The following is a 16,823-nucleotide window of genomic DNA, read 5'->3' as shown; positions in this document are numbered from 1 at the left end:
GTATTTATTGAGTGCTTACTGTGTGCAGAGCTCTGGACTAAGCGCTTGGAATGTACAATTTGGCAGCAGATTGAGACAGTCCCTGCCCAATGACAGGCTGGGTTGGAAGGGGGAGGGTTAAACTGCCTTAATGCACTCCCTTATTGGAAACCAGGGCTCTCCAATTTGGCCCTGGGTGAAGCAGGTTGTTGAGTGACACAAAAGGGTGGTCCTTATAAACCTCCGGATTAAAAAAAAATCAGCATTGTAATCCCACCCCACACCCCATTCCCAAGAAGCACCCAGTGAGATTCTTTATTTTCCCCCCGGTTCTGAAAAACAGATTTTTGGTATGGGTGGCATCGGTGGTGATTGCAGTCAGAATCCGTTTTTGTCCCAGACTTGTAGTAGGGAATATGCCCCCAGCACCTTAGATGTTAATATTACCATTCATCTCACGTGCATTTTCCTGGAGCAATTCCAAGCGGATATTTCCGATAGGGGAGATGTAGAAAATTAGTAGCGGTGTTAGAAAATGGATGTAGATATTCCCATTTGGACGCATGCATAAACCGCCCGTTAAATATTTTTAACCTGTCTGATTTGGAAATGTTACTCAGGAATAGGGTGTAGCTTCATATTTTGTAATACCAGGGTGCAGGTCATTTTTGTGTTTCTCTGAAATGACTCACAGGAGAACCTTCCTTTTAACCTCAGCCTCAAGCTAGTAGCACGGTGCTCTGCACACAGTAAGTGCTCAGTAAATACGATTGAATGAATGACAGTCTCTTACATTCAGAACACAGCTTTGTGGGTCACTGGTTCCACCTGAAATGGAACTTGGTTTTAGGGAGAAAGTCAGGTGTGACTTCAAAGGAACAGAAGGGCTCTTCAAGGCTAAGTCGTTGCATTTATGATGTTGTTGATGTTAATTATGGTATTAAGCACTTACTCTGTGCCAAGCTCTGGGGCAGATACAAGATATTGAAATCTGACAAATTACCTGCCCCATACGGGGCTCACCAGTAATGCTGTTCCCAACTAGTTAAGTTTTAGAAAGTAGTCCTCTTTTAACAGTAATGTTCTGATGACATATTTAGGATGGTTTCACCAAAACGTTAATTAGAGCATTGAGTCAGAGACCACACAAAGGTAAAACTCAAAATGAATGGGAAGTGAGCTTCCTTGACACTTGAAGCATTTGCATCACTCTTCTTATGAGATAAAATTATTCCCCTCCGATCCTTCTTCTCTGAGGTTAAGGGTGGTTCTCTTCATATCCATGTGAAAATCTTTGTGTGTTTGTTATTGGACCGCGTATGATTCCCAAATGTGTTTTCCTTTTCAGCACTTAGTCAATCATATTTGAATGCTTACTGTGTGCAGAAACTGTACTAAGTGCTTGGGAGAGTACAATACAGCAGACACATTCCCTGCCCAGGATGAGTTTACAGTCTAGATAAACAGAACTAGGGTTCTGCACACCGTAGGTGCTTGAAAAATACTATTACTACTATAGGGGAAGTATTTCTGGCAAGTGGAACTAGAGCCCAGATTTGCTGATGTTCAGCCCTTTTCAGTAAAGCTGCATTGCTTTGTGGTAGCAAGAGATCTGTATTCCATGTCATGTCCATAATGTGCTAAGTGAGACTCGGATGTCTCAGATTCAAGCTTCTGGAAAGCTACTGGGACTGGATTTTCAGACTATCCTATCGAAAACACCCAACGAGGGAATTGGAGCGCATCCTTTCAGCCCCATGGAAACACTCATTTCGAAGTCCTTCCCATGTGTGTTTATTTAGGGCTCAATTTGTCAACAAATACAATGAAAGCGATGTTACAAAACAGTCACTTCCCAAACACTGTTTTCAAATACATATGTTTTGGAAACATCTTCCAGAGGAGGAGAAAAATATTTTGCTTTGCAACAAACCGTGTACATACTTAATGTGTGTAATTGATGTTTCCTGTGTGATGCAGTTTTACGTGCTGTTTAGTGTTTGGGCAAACAAGACATCCTGTAACACCCGATGTATTTAAGACAATGATATTTATGAGCGCACTATAAATGCCAGTTGTAATGTGACTAAAGTCCCCTAGAGTTATTAAATTTCTCTATCTGGGAGTGAATGTGTCCCAGTGAACTCAATTCAGAAGTATTTATTTAACACCCAGCTAGATGTAGAGCACAGTACCGGATGCTTGGGAGTAGGTTAAAAAGTCAGACACAGACCCTATTCTATGTGGGACAGAGACTGTATCTGGCCTGATTAACTTGTACCTACCCCAGCGTTTAGAACAGTGCTAGATACATAGGAAGCCCTTAACAAATACCATTTAAAAATCTCTTGGGAGAGACAGGCAGACCTGCATCTTATCCATATAAGGGAAGCAGGAGGAGAAATAAAGATGCAGCAAGTAATAGTGTGTAGAAAGATGCATGAATAAATAGAGGGGGAAGAGTGATGTGTGTGTATTTTTTTTAAAGGTGGTTTGGTGGAATGATATGACCTTAGGTGAGGAATACTTCTTAGAGCTGGGTTTCACGAGGACTCAGGGGGTGAGCTTTGGTTTGGCAGATTTAACTGGGGTATCTGTAAAGCACTTACTCTGTGCCAAGCACAATGCAATGCAATACAGTACACTCAGATTGAAGTGGGCAGGGAGTTGCCAGCAGGAGGAAGGGGTGGATTGGGAAGAGTCAAGGGCGAGGCACAGTACAAAATAGAGTATGAGCTGGGGTGTAGTGGATCGAGAGCAGATCTGTAGGGAGAGTGTCGATGGAGAGCTCTGAAAGAAGCCAGTCGGCAGGAGCCGTAGATCTGCCTGCTGCTGCCGTGTATTTCTTCGTAAATGGCCCCTTCTGTAGTTTAAATATGGATTTGTAAAGAAATCAGGGTGGAATGCCGGACGGGAAAAGTTGACAAAGACTCTGAATCTATCAGTTCTTCAAATTTTTGAGCCTTAAAATTCTGAATTAAGGTGGTCTTTGCTTTGAAAAGGTGACCTTTCTTCTTGCTAAGTGGACCTTTTAAGTACCATTAGAAATGAAGGGCAGTGTCTGCTCCTGAAATTCCTTTCTAGACCAATGCAGTTTGGCCACTCCTAGGTCCAGTTGCGAAGCAATTTTTATATTTTACCAGCATGCCGAGGGATTTTCGAAGGAAATTGGTAGAAGCTTTATTTTAACTCAGATTTTCTGCAAAGCAATTTTCACCCTCTTATGCGCTCCCTGCCACCTTCTAATCTGGGCCTTCTAAATACTTAAAACACATTCAGTGTTATTAAATCTTTCTCCTTTCCTGGGAGCAAAGTGTTCCTTCAGAGGTGGTTTGGGAATGACAGTCTCCCCACCCCCCCAAACAGGTGGAGATTAGCTTCTCTCTTGGGATAATTTCATTCTGAATACTGATTTCCCCAATGAATTGGGAACCTAGTCAGAATCATGTGTGCTTTTGGGTGAAATTTTGTTAGGAAGAGTCTCTATTTTTTTTATGGCATTCGTTAAGTGCTTACTATGTGCCCAGCACTGTACTAAGCGCTGGGGTGGAGTACAAGCTAATCAGGTGGGATTCAGTTCAGGTCCCATGTGGGGCTCATAGTTTAAATCCCCATTTTACCGATGAAGCAACGGAGGCACAGAGAAGTCAAGTCACTTGTTCAAGATCACACAGCAGAGCCAGGATCAGAACCCAAGTCCTTTGACACTTAGGCCTGGACTCGAGCTACTAGGGCATATTGCTTCCCTATTATGCCCTTTGAGCTGAAGGAGATAATCATTTTGAAAACTTTAGAGCATGGGCCTGAGAGTCAGAAGGACCTGGGTTCTAATTCCGGCTCCTCCACTTGTCCACTATGTTACCTTGGGCGAGAGTCTCTTGTGGGACAGGGACTGTGTCCCTCCTGATTAGGCTGGATCTACCACAGCACTTAGTACGGTACCTGGCTAACATGTATTACTTAAATGCCATCAATTAAAAAAACAGAAAACAAAAACCCCCCAAAAAACCTCAGTGTCTCAAGTGTGCTGAAACAGGATGAGATTGCATAATTGACCTCTGGAGCTCAGATTATCGTTAAAGAACGATTAATCCAGTATCTCTCGTGATTTATCTGCACCCTTCCCTCTGAATCTTTTATTATTTTGGGCCACTCGTCATATCACGATCACATGGCGATGATATGTTTGCCGATCTGTGAATCACATGGGAATTACATGGGATAGCCTATTTGCCATTATGAAGTCACGCATAGAAGAAAGCCGTCCACACAGTATAAAAAGCCATCCTTCAATGATGCTCACCACATCATGGTACCTGACATGAAAACTGAGCTGTTTGTCCCTTCCAGAGTCTGTCGTGTTCTGAGTGGAGCGCAAGTGGACATACGCAAGCGTGTTACATCTCTGTCGGTGCACTGCTCTCTAGAAAGTAGGAAAGAATTGTTCTGGGCAAATAATTTGAAGTTTGAAGAGCTTTCCCACAAGGAAGTTCCTTTGGAAAGGCCTGAATTCTTCTTTGAGCAGGTGGGGGTGGGAGGTAAACAACTGGTGAGATACCTGACTTGGACCCTGATGAGCAAGTAGTGCTGTTAAGCCCTGCCCTATCTTGACCTGCTTCATTTGGAGGCGGTGTTTTGGCGTCCTCTTCCATCTTCCCCAGGGAAAGTATTTTTGGTAAATTCCTTTGTGGTGGGGCTGTGGTATGTGTAGAATGAAGCTTATCTTGCTTGGGAGAGATGCTGAGTATGGGGAAGCAGTTTTAGAAAAAACAAGGAACAAGCTTAAAAAGAGTGAAGTAAAAATTGTGATATTTGTTTAAGCACTTATGTATCAAGCACTGAATTAAGTGCGGGGTAAAGACAATTAGATTCAACATGGAACTAACAGCAGTCTAAGGAGAGAGAACAGATATTGAATCCCCATTTTGCAGATGGGTATAGAGGCACAGAGAAGTGAAGCGAGTTGCCCTATGTCACACAGCAGACAAGTGGCGTAGCCGGTATCGGAACGCAAGTCTTCCGACACCTAGGGCCGTGCTCTTTCCACTAGGCCACACTACTTCCCTGGGATGTGATGGAAGAGGAAATGAAACAAAATGGCCGGATCAACCTTCAAGGTATATAGAGCATCTCTTTTCAAAAGAGAGGGGCTTAGAAAATAAAATGAGGCCTTTTTCTTTTTTCAGTTAGGGAAATACTTGTTAGGAAATCAAAAAAGGCAAGAGACGAGGCCAGGCTAGAAAACCAAATTCATGCGGTGAATCTAACAGCAAGTTGAAGAAAGTTCCCATGGTGTCTGCCTCTTAATTAATGGTGTTAATGTGTCCGGACTCACATTTTATTGCCATTGTTCTTGTCTGTCTGTCTCCCCCGATTAGACTGTAAGCCCGTCAAACGGCAGGGACTGTCTCTATCTGTTGCCGACTTGTTCATTCCAAGCGCTTAGTACAGTGGTCTGCACATAGTAAGCGCTCAATGAATACTATTGAATGGAATGAATGAATGAACGGACTCCTTAGCAGGCTGTCTGTGGAGGGGCTTGTTACATTACTTATGTAGCTTAACAGGGTAGACTGGAATCCTTTAGACTGTGAGCCCTGTTTGAGATAGGGACTGTATATGATTTAATTATATTTACCACAGCGCCTAGCACAGTGTTTGGCACACTTTTAGCACTTAATAAATACCACAACTATTATTCAAGCATATAGCCCATCCGATACAGCACGGCCTAGTGGAAAGAGCACAGGCCTGGGAGTTGGAGGACCTGAGTTATATTTCCGGCTCAGCCACGTTACTTGCTGCGTGACCTTGGGCAAGTCACTTCAGTTCTCTATGCCTCAGTTCCCTCATCTCCTATTTAGACTTTGAGCCCCATGAGGAACCTGGTTTTTTCGTGTCTACCCCAGTGCTTAGTACAAGTGTTTGGAACATAGTAAGTGCTTAACAAGTGCCACAGTTATTATATTCTGTGAATCTTCAAGGAAGCACCACCGTTTAAGGAGGATGGTGACAGAAACAACTCTAATTCCGGAACCACCTGGATAGCAGGGAAGCAGTGTGGTTTGGTGGAACGCAAGCTTCGGGCTGTGATCATTCAGAGGGAAAAAAACAAATCCAATTTCCATGACCTCACTCTTTTCAGTCCTTCTAGGAGGACAGCAAACGCTCCTGTCATTAGCTAATGAGGCAGATTTCATTAGGACCATTAAGAGACATTAAAAAATAGTCTTTTCATTGAGAGAAGACAGGGAAGAAATATACCCTTCAGTCTGGGAAAATGAAGTTTAAGAGGAAGCACGATTGATGTCTACTAAAGCCCTTAGATTGTGAACCCGACGTGGGATAAGAGACTCTGTCTGAACTGATGATCTTCTAGCTACCTCAAAATTTTGTACAGCGTTCGGCTCATAGGAAGCACTTAAATGCCATTATTATTATTATCATCATCATCATTCTCACAGTTGTAGAACCGGGATGCACTCCTTGTACATATCTATAAATTGTTATAAAATCATAAAAAAATTATTTTAGTTAATGTCTGTCTCCCACTGTAAGGTCACTGGGGACAGGGAACGTGTCTACCAGCTGTGTTATATTGTACTCTCCCAGCGCTCTGCTCACAGTAAGCACTCAATAAATCCCAGTTGGCATAGAAGTGCTGCAGAGGATCAGCATGGGATGAATTCAGAGGATAGAGCTAAAATGGATTTTTAGAGGGAAAAATTAAGAGTGTCAGCTCAATAAAGGATTCAGAGGAGAGAGGGCCATAAGAGTTTATCAGAGGAAAAAAGTTAAACATGTTACAAATTGATGAGGAGGTTGTCAAGGAAGGTAAAGGTCAGTTCTGTCGGAGAGCATTTGTATCCCCGGACAGAGATCGCACTGAAAGAGAAGGTTCCATATGGTTCTTAATTGGAACTCTTCTGTAGTTCTTATGTTCCTATATTTTAACATGCATTCTGGTTGCTTTTTTCAAACTGTCATTGGTTTGCTCAAGCTTTTATGTGACAGAAAATATCGTGGTTGCTAACTGGCGGAAAGCCGTGTGGAGAGATGATTTTGGCCTGATTTAAGGAGCAGATACTAGATGTGCTCACTTCGAATTTCCAAGCTCGAATTAGTGGACGAGGGATGCTGATTGTGGAAGAGGATTGTGCAAAGCTGTTTACTGGTTTTCTCTTTCACCTTTAATTCTAACCTTAGCAACAGCCATGGCAACGGCTGCAGCCCCCTGTTTCCCCCCCTCCCTACAGGGATGGAAAAGCGACACATGAAGGGAGGTGAGGAGAGCCAGAAGCCCCTCGCCATCATCCTTAATAATAATGAGTTGTGGTGTTTGTGGTTTAGTCTGAAGGGGAGACAGATATTAAAATGAATAAATAAGTCGTAATATATAATTTAAAGATATGTACATCTCCTGTTGACTTTGGGAATCCCGGGCTTTAATCCCGATGAGGTGTACACCCAGCTTTTTTTTTTTGTCACCACCCAGCTTTTTTCGTCACCACCCACGTCTCCTCCTTCAGCTCTGTCCCAAATCTCCCAACCCTCAAGACATCCAAGAATGATGATTCTCCCGTGATCCCAAGTGCTGCATTAGAAAGATTTCCCTTGAAATCTCCAACTTCTTTGGCAGGGTAGGCTTTAGCTCTGTGCCCATTGGTCCCAAAGTAAGTCAGAGCAGAAAGACCAGTGGCCATTTTCCTGCTCACAGGCTTCTCTGAGAAAAAGTATCCAGGTGTCGGGAGAAGGGGGTAAAATCAAATCAACCAGTTTTTTGGGGGTGTCTCTGAAATATTTCGTGGCGGAAATTAACAGCAAAAAAGATATCGAAATTACAGCGAAAAAAAGAGTTGAAAGAATTTTCACTATCCTTGCCTTTGGTTATCACAGATAATTGAGTCAGTAAAGCAGAGAATGCAACATTAGAGTGAAATTATCCATCATGGGAGCCTTTCATCATCCAGGAGTGTATTTCTCTTTTTATGTGGTTGAAAATTCCTTAATGAAATGCCTATAATAATCATTGCTGATTTTTCAGGTCATTAGTTATGTTTCTCAGCACAGTCTTTAGGTGTTGTTGGTTAGGACCACTGCTTCACATCTTTAATCTTTCATGTTGTTGAAGCAACACAAAACTTTTAAATTCAACCGTGGATTCTCCTAAGGGTACACCTAGGAATGTCTATTACAAGTTCCAGGTGTCCTGAGAAATAAACGTATTTGCAAGTAGGTTGTACAGTTTATTGGGTGATTTTCTAGTTAAATATTTATTATTGCCTCCTTTAAGACGGATGTTTTTTCTTGTTCTTTCTCTCGATTTTCAACGTTCTTTCTTATCAACCCAAGTACCTTCTACCAGAAATTTGTTCTGAGGGAAGTGAGCGGAGCAGGGTGAGAGTAGATTATAAAATCTCCCTGAAGCCTTTTCTAGGAAACATGACTTGAAGAATGCTTCATCATACACAAACTTTATCTAGCCTCGCAGTGTTGCTTATCATCTTAATCTTTACATTTGGCCCAATTATGATTTTGACAGTTGTTTTCAGAAGTCACTGATATTGATGCAGTCAATGCAGATGACCCGCGAAGTTTACATCGACGCCACCCTATTTTCCAAGGCCGCCCTTCCTCATCTTTGCCATTTCTGCTTCCTGCAGCAGAAACACCAAGTTCCCTCTCACACACAAGTTCCTCCGAAACCCAATTACAATGAAATATAGCAGAAAAGCAGAGAATCGTTGTTTCTTAGACTTGCTACCTGGTTGTTGTTTGGCCATCACAAATGTGTTTCAGGCCATAGGCTCGATGAAGTGACATTTCCCATACTTCATGGGCAGTGGGGGGAAAGAAGGCTGGGTGACCCCCAAATTGGGCTGCCTTCTTTCCCCTTGCCTTCCACTTTCATATTCACCATTTGTTCCTAGTCCTGTCAGTCAATCAGTCGTATATATTGAGCGCTTACTCTGTCCAGGGCACTGTACTCCGCACTTGGGAGAGTACGATATAGCTTACTTTCCCTGACTCATTGCTAGATTGTGATCCCATTAAAGTGTCCCAGATTCAGGTTCTCCACCCTGGGATTCCAATTATGTCTACTTGGCATTCTGTGGAAGAACTGGGGCTAATGATGGAAGAACCAGCGAGAAATTAATGGTTCCTCTTGTCGTGCTGTAATCACCACAGAATTCTTAGACACAGGAATTTAGTGTCTAAATGCCTACACTTCCCTAATTATACAAGCTTCAATAATACCCAAATTTCCATAAACACACAAACAAGCTTCAATAATTACACAAAGTTCTATACACATGTTTACCATGTGGAGAAGCCAGATTGGGGAAAGTCGGGCAGGAAACCAGAGTTGGGGGAGAGAAGGACCTCCTCCAGAATTTGAGCTCTGGCCCTTTCTTCTCCCAGAAACTTCTGATTTTCAGGGGGATTTTGGGAAAAGCAGTTAATAATGTTGGTATTTGTTAAGCGCTTACTATGTGCAGAGCACTGTTCTAGTTCCCAGGAGAGAAGACCTGCATGATTAACCTTCCTTCTTCTTTCCTTGGTTCTTTTTTGACTAAAGTTTCACCTCCATTAGGAACCTAAGTTTTTCCAAAGCCTAGCTGTGCCAGCCAGTCTTCATCCCCATATCGCCACTGCCTTGCTTTCTCCCAGATCTCTTAGATGACATTTCAGGTTCCATTTTCAGGTGATGATGTGTGTGGGCCAGTGCGTAATTTAATAAATATAGCTTCTCAGGTTGTTCTCCCTTTCCGTAAAATCCTCTTGGGAGAGTTTTGAAAATCAAAAGCTAGGAGAAAAGTAAAATATTTGTGTGGTGGGCTTTAAATACACCTTGGAATTTTTTCAATTTAAAGCAACCAAACTGAAAAAACATTCCAACTCGACCCTCTTGTTTTTGTTGTTGGAGCAGAACTTGTATTTTTTGAGCACAGTTGAAATGCAGAACTTACCTTTTTAGAGATTTTTTTTTTAATACAGTCAATCGATCTTATTTATTGAATGCTTACTGTGTACAGAGCGATGTATTAAGCGCTTGAGAGAGAACAATATAAGAGTGGACAGTCACATTCCCTGCCCACAATGAGCTTACAGTCTAGAGGACTGTGGGAGCTTTATAGTATCCAAATATAGGAGCACCTAATCTTGAACCGTATTGATTGCCTGTTATTCCCTGAAAGTGGGTGAGGCCCTCTGAGAAGAGTAGTAAGTTTTAGTTTAGTTTGTTTCTGCAAGCATTTTGGCTAGAAAGAGCATGGCTCTGGAAGTGAGAGGATCTAGCTTCTAATCCCATGTCTCACTCTTGCTTCCTGTGTGACCCTGGGCAAGTCACTTCATTTCTTGGTGCCTCAGTTTCCTCATCTTCAAAGAAAGATTAAATAACTGTTTTCCTTCATATTTAAGTCCTGAACCCCATGTGGGAAAGGGACTGTTTCCAGATTATCCTTTAGAGAAGCAGCATGATCTGGGGGATAGAGCATGGGCCTGGGAGTCAGAAAGACCTGAGTTCTAATCCTGGCTCTGCCATTTGTCTGCTATGAGACCTAGGGCAAGTCACTTCACATCTCTGTGCCTCAATTCCCTCATCTGTATAATGGGGTTAAGACTGAGCCCCATGTGGGACAAGGACTGTGTGCAGTCCGATTTTTTTGTATTTACCTCAGTGCTCAGAACAGTTCCTGGAAGAAAGTAAGTGCTTAACAAATGCCTCAGTTATTATTGTTATAATTTTCTACTCTCAGCACTTGTTACAGTGCTGTGCGCATGGGAAGCACTTAATGCCACAATTGTCGTTTTTTATTTTTGGTCCAAAAGAGTTAACGATCTCATTCCAGGAAGTATCCCTAGCCACCTTTAGCATTACTATTAGATGCTTGACAATCCAGTGCTTTCCCATATTGTGAAACAGAGGTGTTTATTGATGATTATGCCAGCCAAATGATTGCTAAAGTCTAAAATCTTTTGAGGTATTGTCTATTCATCTCTTTGTACTTGCAAGGGTCTTCTCTGTGCAAGTGCTCAATAAGGATTGATATGGTAAAAAAAAAAGCCAAACTATAATGAAGCATTCCTTCATTTTAGTGTGGTGAATTTATTGATCGAGTATGTTTTTATTTCTGAAAACATCAATTGCACTGTATTTGCTGGATTAAGTATGGGTAGCGACATTTACAGTGGAGGCAAGAAGACTAGAGGCTAACTCGGTCTGGGGATATTCCGTCCCTGTTAGGTATATCTTTTTTAGCCATCCAGGAGACTTTTCACTCTCCTAAATGTTTGTCAATGTATTTTACTGTTTGCCACATACAATGAAGTTTTCTTACTAAACTAATTCCTGTCAGTGCTTTTAAGTTTCAAAATACTGAAGGAGGAAATGTCAGGAGTGATGACACAATTTAGCAATAAAGATGCAAGTTTGTCAATTTCTCTATATTTTCCGTTTATTCAATACCATTTAAATTTCTGGGATTATTGCGGTGCCTGCTTGTAAAATTCAAAGGATGCTGAATGTTTGGACTGCTTTTATACTTGCCACATAATTCCCCCAAATGTCGATCATCATAAGATGATGCTGTTGATAAAATACTCCAGACATTTACATTTCTGTTTTTACAAACTGAACCCATTGAGCTATAGAAAGAGAAATATTTTTGATTATCAAAGCTGAGAGAGTTAGGCTTAGCATTTTTTGAGCTGGTAAAGGATGTGTAACTCCTCCTTTGGTTTATACTTTAAAGAGTAGATATAGTTTCTTCCCACAGAGAGTTTATAATCCAACATCAGGGAAAGAAGATAGGCAGGCATTCAATCAACTTGAGAAGAGTTGTGTGGGTAACCACAAATTGAGTTACAGAAAGAATGGAATGGTCACTTAACATAAAGAGCTATAAACAAATCATTGAACCTCAAATCCAAAGGACCATATTATAGATAGGGGTAATAGGTGGAAAATGGATCCTGTAAGATGGGAATTTTAGTATCTACAGCTTCTTCTATGTATCAATCATTGGGATTTCTTTGAGTGCTTACTATGTGCAGAGCACCATACTAAGCTCTTGGGAGAGTACAGTGCAACAGAATTAGCAGATGAGTTCCCTGCCCACAGTTAAGTGACTGATATATTTTAAGACTTCTTGCTCCACAAGGGAATTTTGGAAGGTATTTAATGTCACGTTACTAGGGTTTAAAAATTGGCAGAAATTCATGTGGAAATGGGTCAAGTAAAAATAAACTCCTAATATAACCTTTTCTACCTCACAAAGGTATACTTATCTGAGGACCAGCCAACAATTTGACTGGTAGCATAAACTCATGCTGTTCTGTATTTGTGGTACAGATTCATTTGACTACTAAGTCTAGGAGTCAGGGCATCAACAGGTTAAGATCCAGAAGATGTGTAGGAGACAGTAGCTTGTAGCCTAAGCTCATTGAAGAGCTGTACTCATGGATTTGACCAATCAATAGTATTTATTGAGCGCTTATTGCGTGCAGAGCACTGTATTCAGTGTTTGGGAGAGTACAGGATAATAGAGTTGGTAGACACGGTCACTGCCCACAAGTTCACATGAATAAATTCTCAACTCCTACCATATTGTGTAGTTTCCTTAATTCTATATTTGTCTTTTCTCTTGTATCGAAGTGGTACATGACATTACCATCTCTGGGGTCGATTTTTTAATTTCTTATCATATTGGAGTATTATATTGAACGCTTACAGTTTGCAGAGCACTTGGGAGAGTACATTTGAGTAGGTAGATACAATCCATTCCCCTGAGGAGCTTGCTGTAACTCTGTAATTAAACTATCAAACTATGTAGGGAATATGAGACAGAGAGTGGGAAGACCGTAAGCTCGTTGTGAGCAGGAAATGGGCCGAGCGCTTCTGTTGTGCCGTAGTCTCCCGAGTGCTCTGCAGTAAGTGCTCAGTAAATACCATTGATGATGATGAATAAGACAGTTCAAGGTCGCTCAGTGATTATACCTTTTTGAGCCAGCTTGCACTTATTCCGCAACTGATATCCGAGGATTGCTGCCTGTGTATCGACTGCTTTATCGGTCGGCCTCCTCCAGTGGCAGGAAGATAGAGAGGAGGTGTTCAGCCTTTGGATTTGCTTTGAGATATTATTGCCTACACTACTCTCATAAACCGGAGGACTTTATTAACAGCCGCCCTTCTCCTCAGTTCCTCACTTTTGAGGTTACTACACCGTCTCTTTGCGACCTTAGGGTTCTGTCTATGCCCCATGAGAGATATGGAAAGTGGACAGTGTTAAATTTCATTAGCGCCTGAAGCTGGCCAATCTGAATCACTATATCCCAAAATGGATGTGGCCTGAATTATCCGCGAGGAGGAGTGCCAGGCCTAGTGTGTAGAGAACAGGCTTGAGAATCAGAAGGACCTGGGTTCTAATTCGGGCTCCACTGCTTGTCTGCTGCTTGACTTCGGGCAAGTCACTTCACTTCTAGTCCCATAAGAACAAATGGAGCCACACACTTGGGAGCCCAGGGAATCCTCCTCTCCCTTGCTAATCAATCGATCATATTTATTGAGCACTTACTATGTGCAAAGCACAGTCCTAAAAGCTTGGGAGAGTACAGCACAACAGAATTAGCTGACATGTTCCCTGCTAACCCTCTAAGATCCCTAAATTTCCTTTAGTTCCTCCTCTAGACTCTGAGCTCATCCTGGGCAGGGATTGAGAACGTTTCTTAGATGGTACTCTCCCAATCTAAGCACGTAAGTGCTCAATAAATACGATTGACTGACTGACTTTATATTCCTATTTATCCATCTAGTAACACATTCTAGTAACCTCATATCGGTGATTTTACCCCCCCCCCCAAATCAATCATATTTATTGAGTGCTTACTATGTGCAGAGCAGTGTACTGAGCCCTTGGAAGAGAACAATATACAAGCGTTGGTAGATGCATTCCCTGCCCTCAACAAGTTTGCAGTATAGAGGGGGAAACAGACATTAATATAAATGAATTATGGATATGGACATAAAAGCTGTGGGGCTGAGAGAAAGTAGGTTGAATGCCTGTTTACTTGTTTTGATATCTGTCTCCTCCCCTCCGTCCCCCACCCCAGACTGTAAACCCACTGTGGGCAGGGATTGTCTCTATTGCTGTAGTATACTTTCCAAGCGCTTAGTAAAGTGCTCTGCACACAGTAAATGCTCAATAAATGCGACTGAATGAATGAATAAAGGGTGCAAGGGTGATAAAGAGGAGGAAATGGGGGCCTAGTGGGGGAAGGCCTCTTGGAGAGAGGCAGTCAATAAGGCTTTGAAGTGGAGAGTGATTGTCCAACCCCCCTGAACCCACTGACGGTCCTGCCTGCACACAACTTCCTGTGCCTTCTAAAGGACCCCACCCTCTTAAAACTTTGACCAAAGTGGGGCTGGGCAAGAGGAGGTTAAAGTCGTGCTCAGAATTTTTCCAGCTCCGGGAAGAATATGCCGAATGGGGAAAGGTAAAACGCCGATCCGGTATATACGCGAGTTGCACTTCGGTGGACCGGATGTTCCTCGTTTTGGATCTCTGCTTCCTAATTCCGTAATTTGAGCCAAGACCTTTCCCAGATGAAATGAAAGGAACCAAGGTTTGCGTTTCAGCCGAGGTGGAAGTGGAAGTGGGATGGCTGAATGCCACTGCTACCTTTGGCCCTTAGGTGTTCAGTGCCTTCACTTCAAGGGAAGCAGAGCTATGCTTGTTCTTGAACAGGGGTGAGGGTGGGGGCTGCCCACTGTACCCCACTTTGCTAAGCAAGGAGGCATGAGGAGCGGCATGACCTGGTGGAAAGAGCACTGAGGAGGACCTGAATTCCATTGCTGGTTCTGCCACTTGCTTGCTCTGTGACTTTGGGTAAGCCTCTTAACTTTTCTGTGCCTCAGTTTCCTCATCTATAAAATGGGGGTTCAATACCTATTCTCCCTCCTACTTTAGCCTCTGATGAGTCCTGTGTGTGACAGGGAGTGTGTCCAGCCTGATTAACGTGTATTTCAGTCAGTCAGTGGTTTTTTTGAACGCTTACTACGTGCAGAGGACTGTACTGAGCGTTTGGGAGAGTACAGTCTCGGCTCCGCTACTTGTCAGCTGTGTGACTTTGGGCTGGTCACTTAACTTCTCTGTGCCTCAGTTACCTCATCTGTAAAATGGGGATTAAGACTGTGAGCCCCACGTGGCACAATCGGATTGTGTTGTATCTACCCCAGCACTTAGAACAGTGCTCGACACATAATAAGCGCTTAAAAATACCATTATTATTATTATTACAATACAATAATAAATAGACACATTCCTTGCCCACAACAAGCTTGTAGTCTAGAGGGGCGAGTTGTATTTAGCCCAGCATTGAGAACAGTGTATGGCATGGTGGTCAGTGCTTAACAAATTCCATACTAATAATAATAGTTGAGTGGTGTGGAGCTTCTTGTCTTCTTTTGAAGTGCAGCTCCAAGAAAGATTGCATCAAGAAATCCATCTGCATTGACTGCATCAATATTAGTGAATGCAGATACTGGCAGACAGACTCTTCCCTCCCCTAGAGTCTTAGAAAGCACTATTAATGACAGTAATAATTTATAGACTCTCAGCTGTACACTAGACTCTACCTAATGCACATTGGCACAAATGCTTCTGCTTTGTGGTTCTTCATTGAACAGGCAGTCAGGGTTATTTAACAATGATAGGAGGTATTCACTAGAAATTGCATTCTTATACTTTAAAATCTGTCGGTAGGCAGGTGGATTTTTTTCATGCCAATGAAACAGAAATTCCCATGTCAGGAACATATCCCTGATTCTTGTGTCAGTTGTATTTAGTAAGCACTTACTGTAAGCAGAGCACTGTACTAAGCTCTTGGGAGAGTACAATATAACAGACTTTTCCTGCCTACAATGAGCTTATGGTCTAGAATCTTACAGTCTAGTGCCCCTTTATTCACCCCACCCTCAGCCCCACCACACATATGTACATATCTACAGTTTATTTTAATGTCAATCTCCCCCTCTAGATCCAACGCTCCTTGTGGGCAGGGAACTCGACTGTCAATTCAGTTATATTGTACTCTCCCAAGCACATAATGTAGTGCTCTGAAAACAGCAAGCACTCAATAAATGTTAGATCGATAGTTCATTCTGTTCCCGGTCACTGCGTGCTGACCTTAACCTAGGGTGTCGATTCTGAAGTGTGATACAGTTTTGAATATCACATCGTAGACCTGGGGGCATGGGACTTGGGTTCTAATCCCACCTGCTTGCTAAAATGACCTTGGGCAAGTCACTTAACTTCTCTGAGCTGTAGTATCCCCAGCAGAAAAATGTGGATTAAAACGGTTCTGCCTCCCTTAGACTATAAACTCCTTGTCCCACGTGGGGCTCACAGTCTGAGGGAAGAAGGAAAGCACAAGACATAGACTTTGAAATTAGCATTAGTTTGCCAATTAAGGTGCTGACCACAGCCAGTCAATCAGTGGTATTTATTGAACGTTTACTATGTGCAGAGCATTGTACTAAGTGCTTGGGAGAGGACAATATAATGGAGGTGGCAAGACGTTTCCTGCCCACAAATTTGTTTCATGTTTATGTGACTCTTATCTAATATTTTACAAGAGTACGGACTGGAAAGAGACCAAAAAGAGGAAAATGTGATCGGCATTTACCCTCCAAAAGGTCTAACCGAATGATTCTTCTCTTATCCGAAGCACGCAGAGCATTTGGATATCTAGCTTCCCAGTGGTTATGGACAGCCCTTTATGGCTTAGTAAATGCCACCGATGATTAGTTGATTGCATCTAAATTATATATTGCCCCATATTTA

At 42.4% G+C, this 16,823-nt stretch overlaps 1 protein-coding gene across 1 annotated transcript in view; it reads left to right on the top strand.

Annotated features, from left to right (window-relative positions):
- The window catches only part of LPCAT1 (lysophosphatidylcholine acyltransferase 1), an 80,271-nt gene that overhangs the window by 1,050 nt on the left and 62,398 nt on the right, over positions 1 to 16,823 (top strand). The gene's annotated exons all lie outside the window — the stretch shown is intronic.

Source organism: Ornithorhynchus anatinus, chromosome X3 (assembly GCF_004115215.2).
Source record: "Ornithorhynchus anatinus isolate Pmale09 chromosome X3, mOrnAna1.pri.v4, whole genome shotgun sequence".
NCBI classification, from domain to species: Eukaryota; Metazoa; Chordata; class Mammalia; order Monotremata; family Ornithorhynchidae; genus Ornithorhynchus; species Ornithorhynchus anatinus.
The sequence above is the reverse complement of the archived record's forward strand: the minus strand, read 5'-3'. Positions and strand labels throughout refer to the sequence as shown.